This window comes from Pongo abelii, chromosome 7 (assembly GCF_028885655.2).
Source record: "Pongo abelii isolate AG06213 chromosome 7, NHGRI_mPonAbe1-v2.0_pri, whole genome shotgun sequence".
Classification (NCBI taxonomy): Eukaryota; Metazoa; Chordata; class Mammalia; order Primates; family Hominidae; genus Pongo; species Pongo abelii.
The window spans coordinates 19,554,788-19,580,827 of record NC_071992.2 but is presented as its reverse complement, the minus strand read 5'-3'; the positions used below and the strand labels follow the sequence as shown (position 1 = coordinate 19,580,827).

The 26,040-nt window shown below is 42.6% G+C and overlaps 1 protein-coding gene across 4 annotated transcripts in view; it reads left to right on the top strand.

Moving 5' to 3' along the window:
- Positions 1–7,293: 7,293 nt before the first annotated feature.
- Positions 7,294–26,040, top strand: part of MTUS1 (microtubule associated scaffold protein 1) — a 160,882-nt gene continuing 142,135 nt past the window's right edge. The window contains exon 1 of one of the 4 annotated variants that reach the window (XM_063726301.1): positions 7,294–7,378. The gene's annotated coding sequence lies outside the window, so the exon portion shown is untranslated. 4 annotated transcript variants of the gene reach the window in all.

Genomic DNA, 26,040 nt, shown 5'->3' with positions numbered 1-26,040 from the left:
ACGAGGCTAATATTTTCAGTGGCCCTTTCCTGAATTGCCAGCCCATGTTTAGAAGCATGATTATATTTTGAGGAATGCTTATGTGACAGCATGAGGGCTAATGTCTGTTGTTCATTTAGTTTATGGTTCTCTTCCTACATTATTACGATTTGCAAACATTTGTTAGAACATGGAGGGCTTTGGCCTGCTTGACTGCATCCCACTTGCAAACGGGGAGGATTTCAGAGCCAATCATGAATCAGGAACTATGAATCAAGGCCAAAAATTGCAAAAGGAATGAACTGGAGATCAGTTAGTACATCAGGCCTGGATGTGGCCTGGTGTCAGCACAGAAAGACTGAACCCACAAGGCTTCCTGACTCTTTGCACTCTTTTTAGGTGATCACTGGGCCCAATCAACAGGGCCCAAGGGGGAACAGAGCAAATTGGAAGGCTGCTGGCAGTGGAAGCTCTCTTAGGGCTTTTATTTGGTCAAGAGAACAAGGCCAGGGGCATAAATTAAAAGCAAATTCAAAAGGTCTAAGTTAAAAAAAAAAATGCTAAGTAGACTGTGGTAGTCTGAAAGGTATGAGGCCTCAAAGCCACAGACTTGTTATTAATATTTCTCATAAAGCAGTAAATACTTTGAAATTGAAAATATATCCCCTTTTTAAGGAAAGACTCAATCTGACTGGAGTAAAGCCTGACCAAGCCCAAATGTCACACAGTTATGAATCACTGTCAAGAGTGGATTATGCAGACAAGTAGTTTCTTTAGCCATGACATTTTAAGCAAAGTAAACATTTTCGAAGTGGTTGCATAACAAACTGGTGGTACTATATTTTCCTTAATTTCTTCCTAATATGAGGAGGCCCACAGCAGAATTACAGGACAACTTGTTTGCGTGTGAACTAAAATAATTTTGGCATCATTAAGAACTGTTCCTTCTACAGAGTCTATAAATGGAATAGGGCTGTTGAAGATGCCTTCCATGGTATGGGGAGATGGAAGAGTTTTTCAAACTTCTGCAGGTCATTTTGATAAGAGGAAGCTACATTTCTTCATTTTTTCTACTGCTTTGAACTTGGAACAAAAAACTCCTTTCTTGAGATACTTAAAAATCTTCAGACTTTGCCATAAGAACCTTTTTCTTTTTTTTTTTTTTTTTGAGATGGTGTCTCGCTCTGTCACCCAGGCTGGAGTGCAGTGGCGCGATCTCAGCTCACTGCAAGCTCCGCCTCCCGGGTTCACACCATTCTCCTCCCTCAGCCTCCCTAGTAGCCGGGACTACAGGTGCCCTCCACCATGCCTGGCTAATTTTTTGTATTTTTAGTAGAGATGGGGTTTCACCATGTTAGCCAGGATGGTCTTGATCTCCTGACCTCATGATCCGCCTGCCTCGGCCTCCCAAAGTGCTGGGATGACAAGGTGTGAGCCACCATGCCTGGCCGGCATAAGAACATTTCTATTCTGCTAGTCACCTTCTGGAACATTAAGAAGACAGTCCAGGGCCAGGCGTAGTGGCTCATGCCTGTAATCCCAGCACTTTGGAAGGCCGAGGTGGGCAGATAACTTGAGCTAAGAAGCTGGACACCAGTCTGAGCAACAAGGTGAAATCCCATCTCTATAAAAAAATATAAAAAGTAGCTGGGCACGGTGGCACATGACTGCATTCCCTCCTACTTGGGAGGATCCATTGAGCCCAGGAGGTCGAGGCTGCGGTTGAACCATCACGGCACCTCCGTACTCCAGCTTGGATGACAGAGTGAGATCCTGTCTCAAAAATAATAAAATAAAAAAGAAGGCCAGGCACGGTGGCTCACACTTGTAATCTCAGCACTTTGGGAGGCTGAGGCAGGTGCATCATGAAGTCAGGAGTTCGGGACCAGCCTGGCCAACACAGTGAAACCCTGTCTCTACTAAAAATACAAAAATTAGCTGGGTGTGGTGGTGGGTGCCTGTAATCCCAGCTACTTGGGAGGCTGAGGCAGAAGAATCGCTTGAACCTGGGTGGGAGAGGTTGCAGTGAGCCGAGATCGTGCCACTGCACTCTGGCCTGGGCGACAGAGCTAGACACCGTCTAAAAAAAAAAAAAAAAACCCCAAAAAAAAGAGAAAGAAAAGAAAAGAAAAAAGAGGAGAGTCTAGTTGGGTCTTCAAGTCCACTGAGAAAAAAAAATACATAGTCAAGAACCTGGGAGTTATTGGTAAATAAATCAGGGCTATTTACTGCTCTCACGTTCTCACTTTCTTGTTATGCAGCCATTGCTATAGCTGGTCAGTTTGGGTATCTTACCATGCATGTCTCACTATCTTTGGATACAAGAATTAAAAGTCATAGGCTGGGCATGGCGGCTCACGCCTGTAATCCCAGCACTTTGGGAGGCCAAGGCGGGTAGATTACCTGAGGGTGGGAGTTTGAGACCAGCCTGACCAACATGGAGAAACCCCATCTCTACTAAAAATACAAAATAGCTGGGCATGGTGGTGCATGCCTGTAGTCCCAGTTATTTGGGAGGCTGAGGCAGGAGAATTGCTTGAACCTGGGAGGTGGAGGTTGTGGTGAGCCAAGATCGCGCCATTGCCCTCCAGTCTGGGCAACAAGAGTGAAACTCTGTCTCAAAAAAAAAAAAAAAATTCGTATGACTATGTGTAATATACACATTCTCTTCACAAAAACATAGAAAAGGTCATAGACAGTATCACAAAATTCCAGCATTCTGGGACTTTGCCAGAGATTACCACAACTTCTGACAATGCTTCAGCACCTGTCTAATGAGTGCTCACTAGAAAATTTCTGGAATGTTGTATAAAGCAACTGTGTTTACCTCTGCAGCAAGGGATTTGTGGAGACGTTCACGTTTTACCATGAGCATATTTGACTTTCAGAAGTGTATCTGAAGAAGTTGCCATCTTTCCACACTTCTATTAACAGCCAATCCTTGATCTCATTATGCTGTTATAAGACCGGTCCCTGTCTGGGTAAGTAACTTCCTCAAGTTGAGTTTTATTACAATACTTTTGTTTTTTTGGCCAGGCACAGTGGCTCACACCTGTAATCCCAGCACTTTGGGAGGCCAAGTCTGGAGAATCGCTTGAGCCCAGGAGTTCAAGACCAGGACGGGCAACATAATGAGACGCCATCTCTATTTTTAAAAAAAAAAAAAAAAGGAAGAAGAAAAAAACTTCTAGTTTTATTCACAGTCACTATGAAAAACAGCCACATGAAGTTCCTTATGGTATTTTAATAGTATATTGTCATTTTCCATTTTGTAGTCTTGAATTGAAAATGAGTAACAAAAGTTTTTCTTAAAATTCAGTGCTGGAAAAGTTTTTCTTCCCTTGAGAAACCATCAGCCTCTTTTGAAAATGACAATTATGTAAGCGGTTGGGGTACCTGGGTCTCAGGAAGCTCAGTGTTTTAATTTGTTGCTCAATAGTATGTTTACTGTTACCTGTATGCTTTTCCAGGAATCCCATTTTATACTAAAAATACTTACACTTTGAAATATTTATTTTTAAAATGTATTGATCCTGTCTTTTAAAGATGTTCAACTCCCTTCTCAATGAGATGCTGGCATAAGGAAACATAAATAACAAAAAAGGGATCCGGATTGGGAACAAAGGCAATGACTACAGGGAGTTCCCCTTGAGAATTAAGGTCTGGAATATTTTTTTCATTTCTGATTGAATGCAACTTTGGGAAAGTTAGCTGGAAGCCCTGCCCAAGGGAGATGTCACTGCTAATCAAATTGTAAGGAATTTGCTAATTCATCGTTTTCACCACACTCGTGTTAGAGTTTTATGTACCAAAGTTGTCTTTTTTAGATGAACCAGAGAAGAAATAGGGTCAAAAGCATCTATTGAACATGTTTTTTTTTTTTTTTTGAGACGGAGTTTCGCTCTTGTTGCCCAGGCTGGAGTGCAATGGCGAGATCTCACCTCACCGCAACCTCCGCCTCCCAGGTTCAAGCGATTCTCCAGCCTCAGCCTCCCTAGTAGCTGGGATTATAGGCATGCGCCACCACGCCCCCGCTAATTTTTGTATTTTTAGTAGAGACGGGGTTTCTCCACGTTGGTCAGGCTGCTCTTGAACTCCGAACCTCAGGTGATCCACCCACCTCAGCACCATGCCTGGCCAATCATTTATTTTATCTATAAGTGAAATTCATTCACAGAGAAACTTTAGTCATTCCTGATGGCAAAACTTCATGTGGTAAAACATTTTAAAATACTAGAATGGGTTCTGTTATTTACACGGCTCAAAATCCAAAAAAAGTACAAAATTGTATTTAGTAACAAATTTCTCTTCCAATGCTGCCCTTTAACTATCCAACTCCCATCTCAAGACACAACCAATATTATCTGCTTCTGGTATATCTCTCCAGATATTTGATGGGTTTTTGTTTTGTTTTCTTTTGACACCGGGTCTTGCTCTGTCACCAGCTTGCAACACAGTGGCACAATCACGGCTCACGATGGCCTCAACCTCTTGGACTCAAGCCATCCTCCCACCTCAGCCTCCAGAGTAGCTGGGACTATAAGCACATGCCACCATGCCCAGCTAATTTTTGTATTTTTTATCGAGACAGGGTCTAAGTTGCCCAGGCTGGTCTCAAACTCTTGGGTTCAAGTGATCCTCCCCCTTAGACTTCCCAAAGGCTAGGATTAAAGGTGCAAGCCACCATGCCTGGTGGCTTATGCTTACTTTATGCTTATACAAACATATCTATATATGTATCCCTACAAGTTTGTTATCATTTCCTCCTTTTTAGTAGAAATTGTAGCATACTATTAGGTAATTGTTTTGTGTTAAAAAATGCACATGATATATACTGAAGATCATCTCATAGAAGTACAAAGAGCTTTCTCATTCTTTTTAAAAGCTTTCATAGGATTTCATTTTATGCCTGTATCATGATTTGCCAGTCCTTTACTAAAGAATATTTGTATTTGAAAAATATCTTATTATAAACAATGCTGAAATAAACAAGGTTGTAGATACATACCATTTCTCCTGTGTGTTGTAAGATAAACTCTTTTTTTTTTTTGAGACACAGTCGTGCTGTGTTGCCCAGGCTGGAGTGCAGTGTCACAATCTCGGCTCATTGCAAACTTCGCTTCCCAGGTTCAAGGGATTCTCCTGCCTCAGCCTCCCAAGTAGCTGGGATTACAGGCGCCTGCTATCACGCCTGGCTAATTTTTGTATTTTTAGTTGAGACAGGGTTTCACCATGTTGGCCAGGCTGGTCTCAAACTCCTGACCTCATGTGATCTGCCCGCCTCGGCCTCCCCAAGTGCTGGGATTGCAGGCATGAGTCACCGTGCCACCACGCAGGGCCAAGATGAACTCTTATATGTATATCTGCAATATTGTTAGGTATCCTGACCTTCCCCCTATGGAGGTCATTATAATTTACATTTACATTTTCATTATGACTGCTTGTCTATACTTTTAACCAACACTGTGATTATCAAACTTTCTAATCTTTGACAATCTGATAAGTGAAAAAATGGTTTCCCAATACAGTTGCAATTTGCATTTCCTCATGGAGGAAAAAAAATTGAGCCAATTTTTTTTTTTTTTTTTTTTAGGATAAAGAGCCACAAAGTTATGTGAGTTATTATTTTATCCTTAATATTGCTCCTGGAGTCTGTAGCAGGTCAGCATCAGAGTTCAGAGATCAGGAACATGGCAACATGCCCAGAACTAAGATGAAAAGAAAAGCCAATAGGCCCCATTTCATGAATATTTGCCTTGAGGAGTCCCTGAAGATGTCCCTAGAAGTTAACTTCTGTTTTTATGTGGAGACAATTAGAAGCTAAGTTTCAGATTCCCCAATGCCTGCATAAGTAGCTCTAATTACTTAGCAGAGCATAGTATTTTTCCCCCTTCAAACCACCTGGTACAAAAATGAAGTAAAACAGGTTCTATATTTATAGATATAACTAAGCCACACAATAGGATTGTGGGGTTTAGACCAAATCATCTAGGTCACATCAGGGTTATAAAGATTAAATGATATGTTTAACACAAGAACTATTCTGCTTAGGGATGGAGGCTTGTTGCTAATTAGCATAACTGCCTCGTGACTTGCAGAAACTATGTCAGCGTTTTGTTTTGTTTTTGTGTGCTTTTTCATAGGGAGAATCATCTGGTGGTGTTAAATACTATATCTATTTAAAATTAATCACATGCCTTTCCTAACAACACAGATCATGTTAGTTGCATCTGTCTTTACAACAGGGATTTCTGAAGCAAATGAGAGGTATCATTATGTGATGGAATTAAAAAAGAAGATTAGGAGTTAGGCTGGTTGGGTTTGCACTTGCCCTCACTGGCTGTGTGACCTCGCGCTAGTCACTTGACCTTTCTGAGCTTCAATTCCTCATTTGAATAATGGAAATAATCTGACCTCTGTACCCCTGGGTTTTGTAGTCAGGAAATAATGGATCATTGTACATATGAAAAGTCTTTACAACTATCAATGGCAAGACATCTGTCAGTTATTCTAATATTCATGGTATAGAAAACTGTGAAATACAGCGTCCTTACGTCTATTTTCCAGAAGAGTTCACTTCTCTTTAAAAGCTTTTAGCAAACCACAATCCAGGTAATTAAAAAGGAAATATTAAAATTTTGTTCTCAGGTTGTCTGACATTTCATGGTTCAGTAATGTGACATCTCTCACAGGCAGAATAGCATCTTTGGACAAGTTTTCTATTAAAAATAGGCTTCATAGAAGAAAATATTTTAAGGACCTAAAAGACAGCTGTGGATGAAATTTGCTCAGTTTAGCAAAGAGCAAGGACTATGTTTGTGTGTTTAGAGAAAAGTAGGTCGAGCCTAGTTTTTCTCCCTGGGGTTCTAGACTCCTTTCCACGTTGTATCTCAAGCTCTAACAGCTGGAAAGCTACTTTCTTTAACCTTTAATACACACTTGCTAGTAAACTTGCTAGAAGCATGAAGATAATACAGACTGCGAATCAGCCCTTCTAAAAGACAATCACGACTCCTTCCTTGCAAGCTTCCGCCCTGATAATTCTGCAACCGTCCCACCTTCTATACGCCCCGCGGTGCGAGGCCCCTCGGCGTGCAGGTGGCCAGAGGCAAGCAGGAGGCAGACCCCCACCTACCGCGGCCCGGCCTGGGCCCCCAGCGCTGGGTGCTGCGGAGCCCCGGACTCCTGCGGGGACGAGTGTGGTCCCGGGACGCGCGGTGCAGCCAGGTGCGCAGGCGGCAGTGGCAGCCGCGGAGCCCCGCGTCGCACGTGGCAACAGGTGCAGCGCTGTCCCGGGCGGGCGCCGCGGGGCGTGGGGCGCGTTCGCACTTAGCCCGGGAGCGCGCGGAGCGTCGGGATTGGGACCCGGGAGCGGCCGAGCGGAGTCCAGCGCCCCGAGGTACGGCCTCGCACGTCATTCAGGTTCCCCGAGGGCCGCCCCCTGGGACGGCGGCTGGCCTTGGTCTCCCGCAGCGAGCCGCAGGAGGGGAGCCTTCGGAAGGAGCCGCCCCGGGTTGGGGCGGGAGGCCCGAGTTCGGCTATTTACAAGTTTCCCGAACTCCCCGCCCTGCTCCACCCCCTGGCGGCCCCGGACGCGGGGAGGCGGGGAGGCCGGGGCTCCGGGTCCCGCCTCGTAGCCGCCGCCGCCGGCGTGGGGTGGTGCCGTACCGCGCCGCGCGCCCCCAGGTGCAGACGCCGCCCCCGAGACCTCCGGGGCGGGTTCGCGGCGACCCCGCCAGTGGTCCAAAGGGCGCCCGCGCTCCCCGCGTCTGCGTCTCTGCTGCCGGAGTGCTTGAAAGAGCTGCGGGTAAGTGCGCGCTGGAGTCTGTTCCCCCTGCCCCGCGGCAGGGGTGGAGAGGGGACAGGCGAGCGCGCCGCCCAGGGTGACGGGACCGGTCCTCGGGGAGGGGAGGGGGCGTTCCAGGGGCCTGGGGGCCGAAGCTGGGGGTAAAGGGGGCTGCAGCGCCGGCGGAGCGGAGGCGGGTCTCACGTGGGCCAGCGCAGAGCCTGCGGAAGGGACGGATGCGGATCTCGTCGCTGTCACCTTGAAAGTGACCGAGGGGCTTGACTGTGGACTCCTTACGCCGCCCACCCGGGCCCGGCGGTCCCAGCCTTCTCGCTGGGCCCCTTCTCAGCAGAAGCAAGCGGGGCCGAGAAAGGGGGTGGAATAGGGTTGCTGCAGGTCCCAAAGACCCTTCGCGGCACCTCGCTACTTTGTGCAGCTTGTTTGCCCTTTTTCACGCTCTAGAAAAATCTGCTCTTAATTAAGGTGACCTTATTGACTACTCTGTAGTGCTTAGTAGACTTAGGTGTTTACTGAGGAACGTTTTTGTTCTTTTTTGAAGACGTACTCCTTTCTACCAAGTTGTTTGTTGATTTTGACTTGGAGTAATTAGGGACTAGGAAGGAAGAGGTTAATTCTTCATTTAGCCTGCGTAGTTACACATACTCTGTTAAATACTGTTTATTTGAAGTAGTCAGTGTTCTAAGAAAGGAAATCCAGTGTGTTTTGTTTGTTTCAATGAAACCAAAGTCTTAGGCAAAACGGTGCGTGAAAGCTTTTAAGTTTTGCCAGGTGCAGGTGATCGGAAATCAGTCATCACTAAATCACAGCGCTGGGGCTGGAGGGTGGGAGTGGGGATGTTACCAGTGGATTTCAGGAGGAAGGGAGGCAATGCAGGAGGGAGGGGATTAAAAAAGAGAGTCACTGCATCCTGGGAACCAGTGACCTCTTTAAGGAGGCTGTATACAACATGACAGTGCATGGATAACTTTAAAAGGAATTGCGTAAACGGAATTGCAATTCTGTAGACAAATTTCTTTTTCAGGGATGATTAGGGCAGGAAATGATGGACAATTTAAATTAAAATGATGATGTCCTGTTAGGACAGTGCTTTACAGTGAAGAAAGTGCTGTTACAGATTTTTTTTTCATAAGCAATATATTCCATTAGGAAAGCTATACAAAGAAAAGATTAGAACTACATGCTTATCCTTAAAACCAAAGCTAAAAAACCTTAGAAGTGGAATTTAGTTTAAAATAATATGTAGTTATTTATGTAACTTGCACCACCTTTTTTCACCTGTTCTTTTTAAAATCAGGTTTATGAAGAGAAAATAGTTCTTGGTAGATCTGCTTGGTGGAAAGAAAATCATGCTTGGAACAAGACCTTTTAATTATGTCAATAAGTCAGGGTTACATTGTGGAGTATAATAGGATTATAAAATTAAAGATAAATATCTTATATTTTTTTGGAAACTAACCTGCTGTTACTACACTCAAGCATTTAAAAAGCCTGTTACTTAATAGCCCTGTTCTGTTAACCCTGTTTGTTTTGATTTCAAAAGTAATCCATGCTTGCTGTATAAAAATAGGTAGATTGAGAAAAGTGAGTTAAGCAATTTCAGCAAAGATAATCACAGTTAATATTTAATATTTAAGGAAATACTTGTTAATATATAGAAAATATTTTTTATAGTTATATAGTTTATCTAAATATACTATTGCATGGAGGTTTTTTTCTGCTTAATGTATCATGAAAAATTTTCCATGTCATGAAATCTTCAGAAATCTTAGTGGCTACTTAATATTACGTTACATAGATGTATCAGACTGGTTTTCATTTATTTCCACTTAGTATTACTAAATATACTTTTGCAACAAATGCCTTTTTAAAACTTTATGTGCAGGGTTAATATCCTTAGTGTCCTTGAAATACAGTTGATGGTTGGAAGATCTCCTCATACATATTGACCATTTGCTTTCCAAAAAATGTTTAACCAAATTATATTCCCACTAGCTCTCTGTGAGAATACTGGTGTTACCATATTCTTGTCAACATGGAGAATCATCCTTAAAAGGAAAAAAAAAAAATTCTTCCCAGCTTTATAGGTGAACAGTGCTTTCTCTCTATTTAAACTTCAATTTCTTTGATTACAGATGATTTGAACACCAAAGAAATCTAGTTGTTTTCCATTTTGAAATTTGATGTAGTGCCAGAATTTTTTCCTGGGATATTAGTATTTTTCCATTAATTCATAAGAGCCTTTTATGGATTGATAGTAAATCTTTGCCATTCATATTGCAGATACTTTTCCGATTTTATCTTTGCTTTATATATTTACAGTGGTTTTGACATACACAAATTTCTTTAATGTTGATAAATCTGTTGACTTTCTCAAAACAGAATTTTTAACACTTCTAAATCGTAGCTTCAGAACTATATGTGACTGTGGTAGAAGATTTAAAAAAATTTTTCCAACTGGGTGCGGTGGCTCACGCCTCTAATCCCAGCACTTTGGGAGGCCAAGGCGGGTGGATCGGGAGGTCAGGGGTTCGAGACCAGCCTGGGCAACATGGTGAAACCCCGTCTCTACTAAAGATACAAAAAATAGCCAGGTGTGGTGGCGTGCACCTGTAATCTCAGCTACTTGGGAAGCTGAGGCAGGAGAATCGCTTGAACCCGGGAGGTGGAGGTTGCAGTGAGCCGAGATCATTCCAGTGCACTCCAGCCTGGTCGACAAGGCAAAACTCCATCTTAAAAAAAAAAAAAAATTCCCCAAATTCTAAATTAGAATCTTTTCAAATTCGTTACAAGAACTTCCATATCCTGGGTTAGAGACTGTTGCAAAACTAATTGCATTTGTTGATGAGAAGCCATTGGGCCTGGTATATACTATTAGGAACAACATCCTTTGAAATCAGAGCAGAAAGTTTTAAATCCCAAAGACTGAATGTTTTTCAGATCTGTTATTCTGTGATTATACAAAGTAGGCTCACACTCCATTTATTTTCAGTAATCTATTTGTAGTATCATTTTGCCAGATTCTTCTTTTTATAGTCATTATTGTGGTTTCATACGGACTTGATGATGAGTATTGTTTTGATGTCCAGACAAATGTACGTATATGTAGTTGAAAAATTTCCTGGATTAATTTCCAATACTGCTACTCAGCAAAGTATTTATTATGGGGGTGGGTGGGGGAACACGTCTTCCTGATTTCTCAAAGTTGAGTTCTTTCTCTGTGTTGTGAAAGCTTGAATATACCCTGAAAGGCCTCACTGAAGGAGGTGTGTTCTCCATCAGAGCCTGAGTCCCTTTTATTCCCCAAGCTTAGAGCGTGAGAGTAAGTGATAGAACCATATTTGAGCCATAAGGATGAAATTGGAGTTCAGTATCTGTGTGCTTAGGGGCACTTAAAAACGGCCTCAGATTTTCTCTGGAGGAAGGCAGGCCCCGGAGGGAGGTGACCACTTAGCAACGGGTACATTGGTGACTGTGGCCTCCTGAGAAAGAGGATGAGTGATCCCACCCCACAGGAAATGAAGGACTAGATGGGATGGTATGAACTCAGCTAGCTTGAAATCTGGCCCTGCAAAGCCTACTTTGACCAGGGAGTCTCTATACCTGGTTTAGGATGGTCCAGTATAACCAGGAGTTGAGTTTGGCTTGTAATTTTTTCTTCTGACTTTTTATTTTATTTTATTTTTTGAGACAGGATATTGCTCTGTCACCCAGGCGGGAATACAGTAACATGATCATAGCTTACTGCAGCCTTCACGTCCCAGGCTCAAGCTATCCTCCCGCCTCGGCCTCCTGAGTATCTGGGACTACAGGCATGTGCCATCATGCCTGGCTAATTTTTGTATTTTTTGTAGAGACAAGGTTTTGCCATGTTGCCCAGGCTGGATTTGAACTGCTGGGCTCAAGCAAATCCTCCCACTTCAGCCTCCCAGAGTGCTAGGATTAGAGGCATGAGCCACTGCCCCCAGCCTAAAAATTTCTTTCTTTTTTTTCTATTTTTATTTTTCGAGATGGAGTCTCACTCTGTGGCCCAGCTTGGAGTGCAGTGGTGCAATCTCAGCTCACTGCAGCCCCCACCTCCCAGGTTCAAGTGATTCTCCTGCCTCAGCCTCCTGAGTAGCTGGGATTACAGGTGTGCGCCACCACGCCTGGCTAATTTTTGTATTTTTAGTAGAGACAGGGTTTCGCCACGTTGGCCAAGTTGGTCTCGAATTCCTGACCTCAAGTGATTGCCTACCTCAGCCTCCCAAAGTGCTGGGATTACAAGCGTGAGCCGCTGTGTCTGGCCTAAAAGTCCGGCCTAAAAATTTATTTCTAAACCAAGTTCTGTAGATGATTGCCCTGATGATGGTTATTTATTTATTTTCTTAGAGAAAAATCCCTCAGTGATCTTTGAAATTACTCTTGGATATGGGACAGTTTTCCATGATAACATTAATCATGACATTCACTTGGCCTTAGAAATGGTAAAAGAGACTTCCATTTTGGAGCTGACAAATTTGGTGGCTCTTTGCCTTGTGGATACATAAGATAAAACTTCCTTTTCCTACACTAGAAGCAGATTGGCAACTTGTGATTGCTCTCATATATAAATGTTACACAATCAAGGAAGAAAGGGTGGGTTTTCTCAACAAATTTAGAGTGTGAACAAGGTCGAACTTGGAAGTGCTTCACTTAAGTAAATAGCTTTCAAGTACTTTAGAAGTACGTATTTGCATATAAATCTTGATTACAAAATAACTTTGTTCATTAAAGTTTAGACTTCAAGCTGTATATTGTAAAGTAATAAAAATGTATTTGTTCAAAGATAAACTGCGTTTAAATCTTGCTAGCAGGCCCCTGTCTAAATTAAGAATGTTCTTGTCTGCACACTGGTTACACATTTTTTCATTCTAACCTAGAATGAAATTGTAAAATTAAGTAAAGATAGTCTTAAGGTCACTTAAAGTTTCTGATGAGGAAACATGTTTACTTTTGGATTGGCATTGATCAGAATCTTTTTGAGCAGTGAAAGAAGATGAAGTGCAGGTCCTGAGTTTCTCAGACTAGCTGGGAAGGGCAAAGAGGTTGCAAGGAGGCCGCACCTCTGGGGAGTGGACTTTGCCCTGAAATTGAACTGATTTCAGATTTCACCGAGGTTGTGTGGAGCAGAAGGGGAGGCTTGACAAGCTCGTAGGTTTTCCTTAGACTTTAAGCTCCATACCGAAGAGTAATAAAAATGTATTTATTTAAAAATGAACTGCATTTAAGTCTTGCTAGCAGGCCCATATCTAAATTAAGAATATTCTTGGGGGCTGGGCGTGGTGGCTCATGCCTGTAATCCCAGCACTTTGGGAGGCCAAGCTGAGCGGATCACTTCAGGTCAGGAGTTCTAGACTACCCTGGCCAATGTGATGAAACCCCATCTCTACTAAAAATACAAAAAATTAGCTGGGTGTGGTGGTGGGTGCCTGTAATCCCAGCTGCTTGGGAGGCTGAGGCAGGATAATCGCTTGAATCCAGGAGGCGGAGGTTGCAGTGAGCCGAGATCGCTCCACTGCCCTCCAGCCTGGCCAACAGAGTGAGACTTTGTCTCCAAAAGAAAAACAAAAAAAAGAATGTTCTTGGGCCTGGCTCAGTGGCTCACACCTGTAATCCCAGCAATTTGGGAGGCCAAGGCAGGTGGATCACCAGAGGTCAGGAGTTTGAGACCAGCTTGGCTAACATGGTGAAACCTTGACTCTACTAAAAATACAGAAGTAGCTGGTGTGGTGGTGGGTGCTTATATCTCAGCTACATGGGAGGCTGAGGCAGGAGAATCACTTGAACCTGGGAGGCGGAGGTTGCAGTGAGCCGAGATCGCACCACTGCCCTCTAGCCTGGGTGACAGAGTGAGACTCTGTCTAAAAAGGAATAAAAAGAATGTTCTTGTATACACATTAGCTACGTAAATAAAGGTAAGAAAAACCACACATTTTATCCTCATTCTAACCTAGAAGCTTTATTGCTGGGACACAATGTGAACTCCGCTAAAGAGAAGAACAGACTAGGAATGGATCAGTCTTTCAGGTAAGAGGTATTGGAAGAGGTTTTTAAACCATCAAATGACCTTATTCTTTTAAATGCATAAATGTCTACCTTATAAGTAAATTGTGTCTTAAGCTTGATGCAGAAGAAAAGAAAATTAGTATTTAAATTTGAGGACTAATCAAGTATAATTATTCTGATCTTCTACTGTTAACTAAAACATTTAAGGACATTTTGTGTCCTAAAATGACATTGAAAAGGGAATCTTGGGAAAGACTCGTACTTATCAGGAGAGTAGGAAGAAGCACATAACATACATTCTTGTGTAAATAATGTTTGTGACAGTGTTCATTAAGTCTTGACTGTTGGGTAGTTAGCTTATCTTTTATGCTTTTTGTACATTGGAAACATGGTAATATTTAACTCAGGTGTTATTTACACATATACCAATCTGGATGAAAAGAATCAATATTTCTTCACCTTATTTCAGATAAGCAGTTCATAGGAGGTGTTCAGCAGTGTTCAATGACAAATAAGAAATTTATTTTCCTTAATGTTTATTTTGTAGATTTTTACATGATTGTTAGCTGTGAATGATATGAAGTTGAAACTGCGTGTCCTCGTAAAACATAGCTCACTTGGCTAGCTTTATGCAATGAAAATAGAAGCCAGCATAGATATGAGCAGTTTCAGAGATGACATTGAAACGTAGACCTGCCCCTTTCCCCTGACCTCTGTGTCAAGGTGGTTGAGTCATATTTCCCAGAATTCTGATTAAATCACCTTGCACTATTAAAATCTTATTTTTTATTATACTGTAAACTGCTACACTGTAATCATTTCATTGTTAATCACATTACAGAATTGAACCATATTTGCTTATTACTGTGACCGTAAGCCAGTAGGCTTTAATTGAAGTGAGGATTGCAGAAGTCCTCCTTGCTGGTGGGGCAGGGTAGGGTAGAAGGACGTTGGAGAACGAGAGATGGATTTAAAAGAGCTGAGCCATGCCAGGACCTAGCTACCAAGAAAAATTCACTTGTTGTATTAGTTCCCCAATCTAGGCCCCACATACAGAACCAAGTCATTTATACATAGTGTATAGTTAGGCTTATATTTTCATGTCAAATGATAAATAAAAAGCATGAGTAAAAATCCTTGCTGTTAGAATATTATGTTTGATTTTTTTTTTCTTTCATCTTTTTTTTTGGAGACAGAGTTTTGCTCTTGTTGCCCAGGCTGGAGTGCAGTGGCGTGATCTTGGCTCACTGCAATCTCCGCCTCCTGGGTTCAAGCGATTCTCCTGTCTCAGCTTTCTGAGTAGCTGGGATTACAGGCATGCACCACCACGCCCGTGTTCATTTTTTATTTTTGGTAGAGACAGGGTTTCACCATGTTGATCAGGCTGGTCTCGAACTCCTGACCTCAGGTGATCCACCCGCCTTGGCCTCCCAAAGTGCTGGGACTACAGACGTGAACTACTGTGCCCGGCCTGTGTTTGGTTTTCATCGGCCTCAGCCATTTTTGAGCACTTTCTATGGGCCAAACACTGTGAGGTAGAAGAGAAAAAAAAAGAATTTGACCTCTTTTCTTGGAGGAGTCAGAGAAACCCCAATCATTGTGAAAAGTGCAGTTTTGGAAATGTTAGTAAGTGTTCGTGTTGTTCGAAATATTCTCCCAGGTTGTTAACATTGGGCTCTGCATTAAAAATTCCACCTGCTGTCTTGACCAAAGTTTGGTCACATAGGTTGTATCGACATTCTTGGTTATATAAAGCATCCTTATCCTTAATCATGCTTACCCTTTTCCTTCTCACCAAAAGGATTAAGAAGGAAAATACTTAGCACTGCACTCTTTGGCGTCTCTTAATTTCTCTCAGTGAGAATCTTTAGTTACCTTTTCCAGTATCTTTTTGCTACATCTCGCAAGCTCCTTAAGGATAGGGTCTAAATCTTCGGATGCTGGGTACATTTTTACTTTTATAATTGCTTCTCCCAGATGTGGTCTGGAATAAATCATCTAGAGCTCTGATGGCATGGGAATTTGAAATTCTTTTTTCAGATAGTCACAGCTACTGGAAGGTCTTTTAAACCACAGGTATTAATTTCCTTATTGCTTTTCTCTGCCTTGCTCCTTGCCTTCGCCTCTTGCCCTCACCCCCTCATCCAGTGTTTCATACTCAGCAAGCAGAGGGAAGGTAGCTCAGCCTCAGTCTTGTGTCCAACTGAACGGCCATGGCTTTGGGAGCAGAGCATCAGAGCTGGAAGGTGCCAAGTTTCCTGTTCCTTCTGAGTTACTGTTTTATTATGAAGGGTCAGTTTCAGAACATCTGGCATACACATGTGCAAATACATGTACGTACTTGATTCCACTCATGATTTATGACATTCTCTATTCATGGAGACAATCGCAAGTTGACAGTTTCTCTTGACTGGGGACTTGGGCTGTTTTCTGTTTAGAGAAAAATGTATGTACAACTTAAAGAGGAATTCAGATAACTTTTCAGGCTAGGATTGTTCTTTCTCTTTACATCTAATAAGATTTGTGTTTCAGAGTAGTTTTGCATTTATGTAAAACTTTTCAGTAGTTCACTAGACTTGCTGGTTATTGAACTTGATTTAATGCTGTGAAGAAGTATTTTCTGTTTAATGTTGTGAAGAAGTATTTTCTGTTTAATGTTAAAAAATTGTTTTGCTTTCAGTTTTTTTTTTTTTTTTTTTGAGACAGTCTTGCTCTGTCACAGGCTGGAGGGCAGTGGTGTGATCTCGGCTCACTGCAACCTCTGCCTCCCAGGTTTAAGCAATTCTCATGCCACAGCCTTCTGAGTACCTGGGACTGCAGGTATGCGCCACCGTGCCTGGATAATTTTTGTATTTTTGGTAGAGACAGGATTTCCCCATGTTGGCCAGGCTGGTGGCGATCTGCTGGCCTCAGGTGATCTGCGTACCTTGTCCTCTCAAAGTGCTGGGATTACAGGCGTAAGCCACCGTGCCCAGCCTTTTGATGTTGCTTTATAGTGTTTTTGATGGCACCTGTGCAAAGGGATTTACTTACTCTTAATTTGAATTTAAAAGAATAGGGTCAGTCAATGAAAAGGGAGGTAAGAAAAATCCTACATTTCTGTTTCTATGAGAAAACCTAAACCATTTTATATTGCAGATAAGACTATTTTGTTGGAAAGTTCTGGTTATAGCTTATTAAGCTGAACATTTAAAAATGTATAACCTTGTAGATATATAATCAAATGAAAACTATTTTCTCCTTATATAGTGTGAGTTGTTTTGATCTTGAATGATTAGCCCTCCATCCTTCAGTGCTAGGGACTGCTTTTCTTCTCTCTTTCCTCCTGTTTTCATTGAATTTCAAATAATAAATAGAGGTATTTCACCATTTAGCTAGATTTTGCCCACCGTGACATCCATTATGAAACTCTGGGGACATACTTTATTATAGAATTGGAAAAACGTAATGGGTATCCAGAACATTTGGTGCAGTAATGTCATAGAGAGTGCACAGACTTAACAGGCAAAATTGGGTCGTGTCTGAGATTTTCCTATTAGCCATGTGACCTTGGGGGAAATTTCATTACCTTCGCTCCCCAGTTGGCTCATCAGGACGCTGGGAGGTGGGGGTAGTATCTTGTCTCCTGGGGTTATTCTGACACAGGTGTCAGGTATATAGAAAATGATCAATGGGTGCTAATAACCTTCCTTTGTCTCTAGTTTTAAATTAAATCTTCCGATTCATAGATAGATGTTTCATTTAATTTCTGCTGCTTAGTCTTGGAGGTGTTGCTTGGATCTGCTGGTGCTGTCTGTTGGGAGTTAAATTCTAGGCTCAGGAGGCTGATAACTTTCCCTCTTCCTTAGGAGGAACTGATTTGTACCAAACATTGGAGATTGTTTATTCTCAGACTCCAGCTTTGTCACCTCTTGTTTTTCTGAAAGTTTAAGTCTAGTGAGCTGCTGATACTCCATTTGAACTGTATTTTCAAAAAATCAAAGTAGATACTTTTATCTTTGGTAAAGTCTGTAAATTATGTTGCCTGTTTGCTATCAATCAGCGCATTCGAAAGAGAATTGAGTCATCACTTTCAACTAATCTTGGACTTGTGGATATTACAGTACTAAGGTTCCCTGTTCTAATTTTTCACCTGTAACATAGTCCAGAATATTTGTATTTTAGAGTTTCAATTGTAAAATGTTACTATTAATATACAGTATTTAAATATAAAAGCAATTCTGTATTTTCATCTTTTAAGCATAGTGAAATATTAATTCCCTATGTTTGTGGCAAGCACATTGTAAATATGATATTAAGAACTGATCACATCAGCCCTGTGGTTGGGCAGAGCAGGTCATGAGTGCTCTCTTTTATACTGAAGGAGACTGGGGACCAGAACTATTTGGATAAATGTTTTGTCTTATGGCGAGTAAGTTATGGAACTGGGACTGGACTTGTACCGGTCCATTTCCCACACCCAATATGATACTGTTATTTGACTAGTTTTAATGCGAGTGGAAGTAATAAGTTTCTGTTGCCAGGATTTTCTATACATTGGTGCTGAAATGGGATAAAAGTTCCCCCCGCCCCCACCGATAGTTTGCTTTGTCACCCAGGTTGGAGTACAGTGGTACTATCTGGCTGGCTGCAACCTCCACCTCCCAGATTCAAGCGATTCACCTGCCTCAGCCTCCTGAGTAGCTGAGATTACAGGTGCCTGCCATCATGCCCGGCTAATTTTTGTATTTTTAGTAGGATGGATTTTCACCATGTAGGCCACCTGGTCTCGAACTCCTGACCTCAAGTGATCAACCTGCCTTGGCCTCCCAAAGTGCTGGGATTATAGGAGTGAGCCACCGTGCCAGGCCAAGTCATGCAGTAGTTTTGATATGTAAAATTTCAAATGACATAGCTGAGAATTATGGTTTATTTTCACATTTTCTAATCACAGAACACAAAACCGAATGTTAAATGTTGTAAGCCATTCAGATTAGTAGCACAAGTGAAAAACTGACAGATCATTACAATCATGAATTCCACTTACATAGGACTTTATAGCTTTCAGACTGCTTTTTTCAATAAATCCTAATAGAACTCTATAGAAACAATCATTTGAATAATCAGATTTTTTGTATCTCACTTTATAGATTAGCAGTCTGAAGTCTTATATGCTGGATAGAAACTACTATTTTTTTTCCTGAAACTTTTTTTTTTTTTTTGAGATGGAATCTTGCTCTGTTACCCAGGCTGGAGTGCAATGGTGTGATCTCGGCTCACGGTAACCTCCGCCTCCTGGGTTCAAGCAGTTCTCCTACCTCAGCCTCCCGAGTAGCTGGTACTACAGGCTTGTGCCATCATGTCTGGCTAATTTTTTGTATTTTTAGTAGAGGCAGGGTTTCACTATGATAGCCAGGATGGTCTTGAATTCCTTATCTTGTGATCCACTTGTCTCGACCTCCCGAAGTGCTGGGATTACAGGTGTGAGCCACCGTGCCCAGTCGAAAGTTTTTTTAAAAGTAGAAATCTTGAATTCGGTTTCCTTATTGTAAGCTACAGAGAGGCAGGTAATTAGTGGAGGAAATGGAGGTAAACCCAGATGGAAACTGAAGTAGGAGGTGAGGCCAGTGTCACAACTGGGAAGGGATGAATGCCTTCACAAAACCGCAGTTTCAGCTGAATATCAGTCATGATTTTTAGCCCTAAAAGTCATCAGTTCTCTATTTCCAAATTGTCTTCTAAGGAATATATAGGGTTAGGACTGTATAAGTAGGCCCTGGATGGAGGTTGGCTCTCGTTGGGCTGCTGCTGTGAGTTAAATGTGTATATACAGTCACTTTCTGTTAAATAACTCTTGCTAGCAGAAAGCCTAACATAGGTAATCATTTTCAAGAAAAAGGTGCAGGAAGTCGATGTTTAATAAAGGTTGGGAGGTATAAGGTGAGGTGCCAACTTGCGTAACTACAAACACATAAAGACATTTTCTATTTGGTGTTGGCATGATTCAAATGGAAAATTATTTCCTTTTCACCAAGTGGACTTTGGAGAGAGAGGACAACTCTGAAGTTTCTAAACAAGGAAATGTTCATGGTCATTTAACACTTTGGGGTAAAGATTTTATATTTCAGCTGTAAACTCTGCCCTGCACATGCGATCTACCCCCACGTCCGTCAAACAGTCTGAGCTACCTTTTAGGTAGTTTTTAAAAACTAACTGCATATAATTTAAAAACTAAAAGTGGCCGGGTGCAGTGGCTGACACCTGTAATCCCAGCACTTTGGGAGGCCAAGGCGGGCAGATCACCTGAGATTGGGAGTTGGAGACCAGCCTGACCAACATGGAGAAACCCTGTCTCTACTAAAAATACAAAAGTAGCCATGCGTGGTGGCTCATTCCTGTAATCCCAGCTACTCGGGAGGCTGAGGCAGGAGAATCGCTTGAACCTGGGAGGCAGAGGTTGCTGTGAGCCGAGATCGTGCCATTGCACTCCAGCCTGGGCAACAAGAGCGAAACTCCGTCTCAAAAAAAAAAAAAAAAAAAAATAGACAACTAAAAGCATGCACAGTCTGTACATCAAATCATTTCTTTAGCATAACTGTACAGTCTTTGAGAGTGCCTTTGATAAGCCCTGGGTGTAGATGGTGGTTTTAATTATTTACTTCTATACAAACACCTCATTGTATAAAAGTAAATACTTTGGACCCAGTACTATCCTGAAACTTACTGTTTTGACTCTTATACTTGTTTACTGATGTACTTGTTTACTGATTTTCATGAAAAAGGTTACTTTCTGATGGAATTTTGAAAATCATCTACAATATGATGTGATATCTAGGAGAGCAAGGACTTTATTTTGTTCCTTCCTCTGGGACGAGTATTTAGAATTGTGCTTTTTATTTTTGTTCAATAAACTGTTGAAGGAATGTTGACTTAGATTGAGAAATATAGTTGAGATTCTCAGAAGTCCGTTGGGTTAGGACTGCAGGCAGCTGGCACATGATCCTTCCTGACCTGCTTTTCAAGGTGGTTGTTTAGTCTGTGGCTATCGTACCCTACTGGGTTGTGGCCAGAGACCTACTTTGGTAGAAGGTTCTAGATGAGTATGTTCAGGATGTAAGAGTAAAACATGAAATTCTGAGTAAAGAGACAAAAATGGTAACTAGTAGCTATCGTCAACATTTAAGGGTTTCAGTTGGGTAGGAAGGATTAGTTGGCAAGCAGATTACAGAAAAAGAATGCGGAAATATCTGTAGATTCCAGTAAGAATTCATGAATATGTCTCAGAATACACACTGCTGTTCACTACTACGTGATCTTTGAAACAGTTTTTGAGATAACATTAAGTATCATGAAATGCAGTGCACCTGGCTTAAGTGTGCAATTATATGAGTTGTGAGAAATACACATTGGTGTAACCATCATACCAATCAAGATACAGAATGTGTCCATCACCCTAGAATGTCTTTTTTTTTTGAGATGGAGTTTTGCTCTTGTTGCCCAGGCTGGAGTGCAATGGCGCCATCTCGGCTCACTGCAACCTCCACGTCCCGGGTTCGAGCCGTTCTCCTGCCTCAGCCTCCTGAGTAGCTGGGATTACAGGCACCCGCCACCACGCCCAGCTAATTTTTTGTATTTTTAGTAGAGATGGGTTTGCTCATGTTGGCCAGGCTGGTCTTGAACTCCTGACTCAGGTGATCCGCCCACCTCGGCCTCCCAAAGTGCTAGGATTACAGTGTGAGCCACTGCGTCTAGTCGGAAAGTCGTCTTGACTGGATGAATAAGCTATTGAGCTTTGGTCATCAGAAAATTGAGGATGATAATAAGGCTTGTTTTACAAGGTTGTTGGCATAACAGTAGCAATGTACAATTGTATACATTTTATTTAACTCTAAAACGACCCTATGAGATGGATTGTTGAATCAGTTTTTGTCCATGAGGAAAATGAGGCCAAGAATATTTTTGGCCTGTAACAGGTAACCCAGTTCCTGAGTCAGTTTAGGAGCTCCTTATTAAACGTATGCTCCTCGTATCAGGTGGCTATAGGGTCCATGGCTGTGCAGACCTACCAGGTGTTTAGGTGATTTGGTTATTGTGAGGAGGAAGGTGGAAATAGATCAAGATTACACTTTGGAGTAGAGTTTAATGTCCATTGTTGCTCTTTATTAACTCTGTGTTTTGAGCAAGGTACTCAACTTCTGGAAACATCAGGTTTAGCATCTCGGAGGAGGGATGGGGGAATATGGCTGTCATGTGACCTGTCTGTCCCATGGGACTGTCTACTGGAGGATGACTGTGGGAACACTGTGGACTTTGAAGAGCTGTGCACTGATGTCGTTATCTTTACCCATGGTGGAGGCTGTGGCCTGTTCCTCCTGCTGGCTTCACACACTGTGCTCGCCTGGAGTGGAGCAGTGGAATTGACAGGGTGTCAGGGAGCGGTGGCCCCTCCTTGTCAGTCCTTGGATGTGCCAAACACTGTGTTTACACAGCGCTTTCTCTCACCAGCCCTTATGATGTCCAGAGGCTTCCGATCGCTTTTCAGCAATGAGGTCAGCCTCACTCCACAATGCTTGTCAAGTGTACTAGGAAAAAGTCTTTTTAAAAAATTCTACTTTTATTTTCTTTCTGAAATGTATAGTCATGATACAAAACAGTATGTGCTGGTTTGAGGTGGATGAGTTCGTAAGGGATCCGAAGAACTGATGTGCTGTGGCCTGAGTGAAAGTCTCTTGTGATAAAGTGCTACCCCTGCAGTGTGTTAAATGTTGGTTGTTAACATAGCACCTTAACTCTTAATATCAAATGGGAAACCCAACTCCTTCATACCGCTCTGGTGGATCCATTTCTTCCAGCCCCAGCCAGTCTCTCAACTACAGAAGCAGGTGAGACACTTATACATTGTGACCCCAAATGGAACTTTATTTCTTTATAACACAACTGCCTCACACATCCTCGTTTCACCTCACTTGTAGAGAACATATAATGTGGCAACCTCAAGATAACTCAGTGTTTTTTGGTTTCAAACAGTCGCTTGCAGATAAATATCTACTTGAGGATTTTAAGTGTGGTCAGTTCACGCTTCCTATCTGAGGCTCTTCTCTCCTCTGAAGGATAGATTTCCTCCTTCCTCAGTGGCACACCCACTTCTGAGATGGTGCCTGGGTCCTTGAAGAGCTTTTATCTGAGATGGTGGCTGGGTCCTGGAGGAGCTTTTAGCATCATGGCAGCAGGTGAGGGCTGTCTGGTGCCAGGCACTGCCTTCCAGACCTCTCTGGCCTCTACGGAAGCAGCTCACTGGGGTTGGTCTTTGGGTGCCTCTGTCCTAGGCTTGTGTGTGTGTTGGTGATGTGGCTTCCATTGCAAGAAGGGTCAGAATACACTGACCCTTCCTTGATGTGTTCTAGGCTGCTTTTTTTTGTTCGTTTTTTCCAGAGATGGGGTCTCGCTCTGTCACCCAGGCTGGAGTGCTTTGGCACAATCGTGGCTCACCGCAGCCTCTAACTTCTGGGCTCAAGTGATCCTTTGGTGTCAGCCTCCTGAGTAGCTGGGACTATGGGCATGTGCCACCACGGCTGGCTAATTTTTAAATTTTTTAGGGACAGGGTCTCACTGTGTCACCCAGGCTGGTCTTGAACTGGGTTCAATAGATTCTCTTGCCTTGGCCTCCCAAAGTGCTGCAATTACAGGCATTACCCACCATACCTGGCCTTAGGCCTTTGCTGATCCATCGGCCCTCTCAGTACTTCCCTTGGTGTATTTCTTTCTCTCCTGGTCTGTTGCTTTGATCTTTGCAGAGGTGAGAAACTGCCCTCCAGATCTCACCACTGCCTTTCTCATCTAGATCAGAGGTTCCAAATGTGCATCTGTGACCCTGGGGTGCCTGGTGACAGAATGTTGACTTGAACATGGTGAGATGGAATAAAAATACAGTGTACCAAGATTTTCATAAGGCTAAATGTATGTTACGTAAACTAAAGGAATGTTCTTCATGCTGCAGCTTTGTACCCCCTTCACTTTTTGTGTTAAAATAATGTCCTTTTATGATGTGTTGGCAGTAGTACAAATTTTGTCTGAATTGCCCTTCATGGCGAAATTAAAGCTGACATCCCCATGCTGTCTCTGCAGAGTTTTGGAGTGTGGATGTCACGGATCCATAAAATCCGAAAGGCTGAGAAGCACTCACCTGCCTATGCCTTAGTCTCAGCTCAAGCTTTATCTTCTTCTGGAAGTGACATTTCACTGTTTTCTCCATATCTGTAACAATGGAGCCTATTTTCTGGGTCCCTTTAGCCTCCAGTTGCTTCTACCTTTGCAGTTTTTGTAATTATTTACTTGTACATTTTTGTCGTCCTGGCTGAACTGGAGGCTCTTTGGAGGCTCCTTGAAGGCTGGGACCGTCTTGTTCAGCATTGTGTCCCCATCACCTAGCAAAGAAGCTGGCATGTGATAGAGGACCTAGGAATGTTTGTTACATGAATAAAAGTTCTTGTTATAGGTGGGGTGCAGTGGATCACACCTGTAATCCCAGCACTTTGGGAGGCCGAGGCAGGTGGATCACTTGAGGCCAGGATTTCAAGACCAGCCTGGCCAACATGGTGAAACCCTGTTTCTACAAAAAATACAAAAATTAGCCGGGCATGGTGGTGCACACTTACAATCCCAGCTACTCAGGCAGCTGAGGCCCGAGAATCACTTGAAGCTGGGAGGCGGAGGTTGCAGTGAGCCAAGATTGCACCACTGTACTCCAGCCTGGGTGATAGAGCAAGACTGTGTGTCAAAAAAAAAAAAAAAAAAAAAAAAGTTCTTCTTATTATAAAAAGGTCACTCTGTAACAGGGATAAGGAAGCTGACAGAGTGGTGTGAGAAATGCCCCCATTCTGTAGCCACGGAACTTCTCGGAGACTGTTCTGCATGCTATTGTATACATTCCTCTTTTTGTAGCCAGTTGGAACTCTGAATATTGTAAAAATTACACAGGGATCATTTCATTCTTGAAAGTCTCTTAATATGGTGGCTCATGCCTGTAATCCCAGCACTTTGGGAGGCCGAGGCAGGCAGATCACCTGAGATCAGGTGTTCAAAACCAACCTGGCCAATATGGTGAACCTTCATCTCCACTAAAAATACAGAATTAGCCGGACATGGTGGTGCGCACCTGTAATCCCAGCTACCTGAGAGGCTGAGGCTGGACAGTCACTTCAATCTGAGAGAGGTGGAGGTTGCAGTGAGCCGAGATGGCAACATTGCACTCTAGCATGGGCAACAAGAGTGAAATTCCGTCTCAAAAAAAAAAAAAAACAGTTGTAAGAAAATTAGCAGGGTTTAGATTGCCAACTAAAACATCTTACATTGATGTAACAGCAGGGAATAGGAGTATTCTCAACTGTAAATGTGGATTCAGTTAAACCACACTGCCATGTTGCCTATAACAGCTAAGCTATAGGAAGTTAGTATCAAAAGGAGAGATGTTATTTTATTTAACTTATGATTAAATACTTTATACAGAGTTGAAATCATTTGGAGAAAGGCATGAATGGATACTGAATTATTTGCTTTTAAAATGTTTGGGGGCCGTTCAGTTCCACAAATCTCAATTGAGTGAGTGTGGGTAGAACATTTCTCTACCATCTTTCAATGGAAATCTTCATTGCATTCATCTCTGCCTTTGAGCTCTGAGTGACCTTCATGTCATGGGGGCCCACAGGTCTGTGGGAATTGGAGTGGTGGGCCGGGCCTCGGTTACTGGCATTTGTTGACCACAGCAGAGCCTCAGATTGTCGTTAAGGATGGAGTCCGCATGTTACTGAATTGTTTTTTGAGAAATTACTGCTGGGGTCACTTAGTTGGTGTCTGTCTTGCTTGAGCTTCAGATACCAGTGATTGTAAGGGCCGTCACCAATAGGCTGTCAGACCCTTGGAAGTCAGACTCAAGGACCGTCTTCATGGAGCCTCAGGCTGAGTTGAACACATTAGTGACAGGAATACAAAGCTAAACAATGCCCAACTTGTGAATTTCCACATTCTTCTCATAGCACAACAGCATGCGCATTGCATATCTTTTTATTTAAAAAAAAATTACATCATCTTCTCCTCCATGTCTAGTGAGGACAGATTCTAAGGCCTGATATGCTCCCTCTTCCTACACTCCCATCTAAGAAAGGCAAAAAAGCAGCCAGTCCTGGAGCACTGAGGCTTTGTTTTGCTTATGAGGGTAAGAGAGGGAACTTGGCTGGTCCATGTTGTATTCCTTT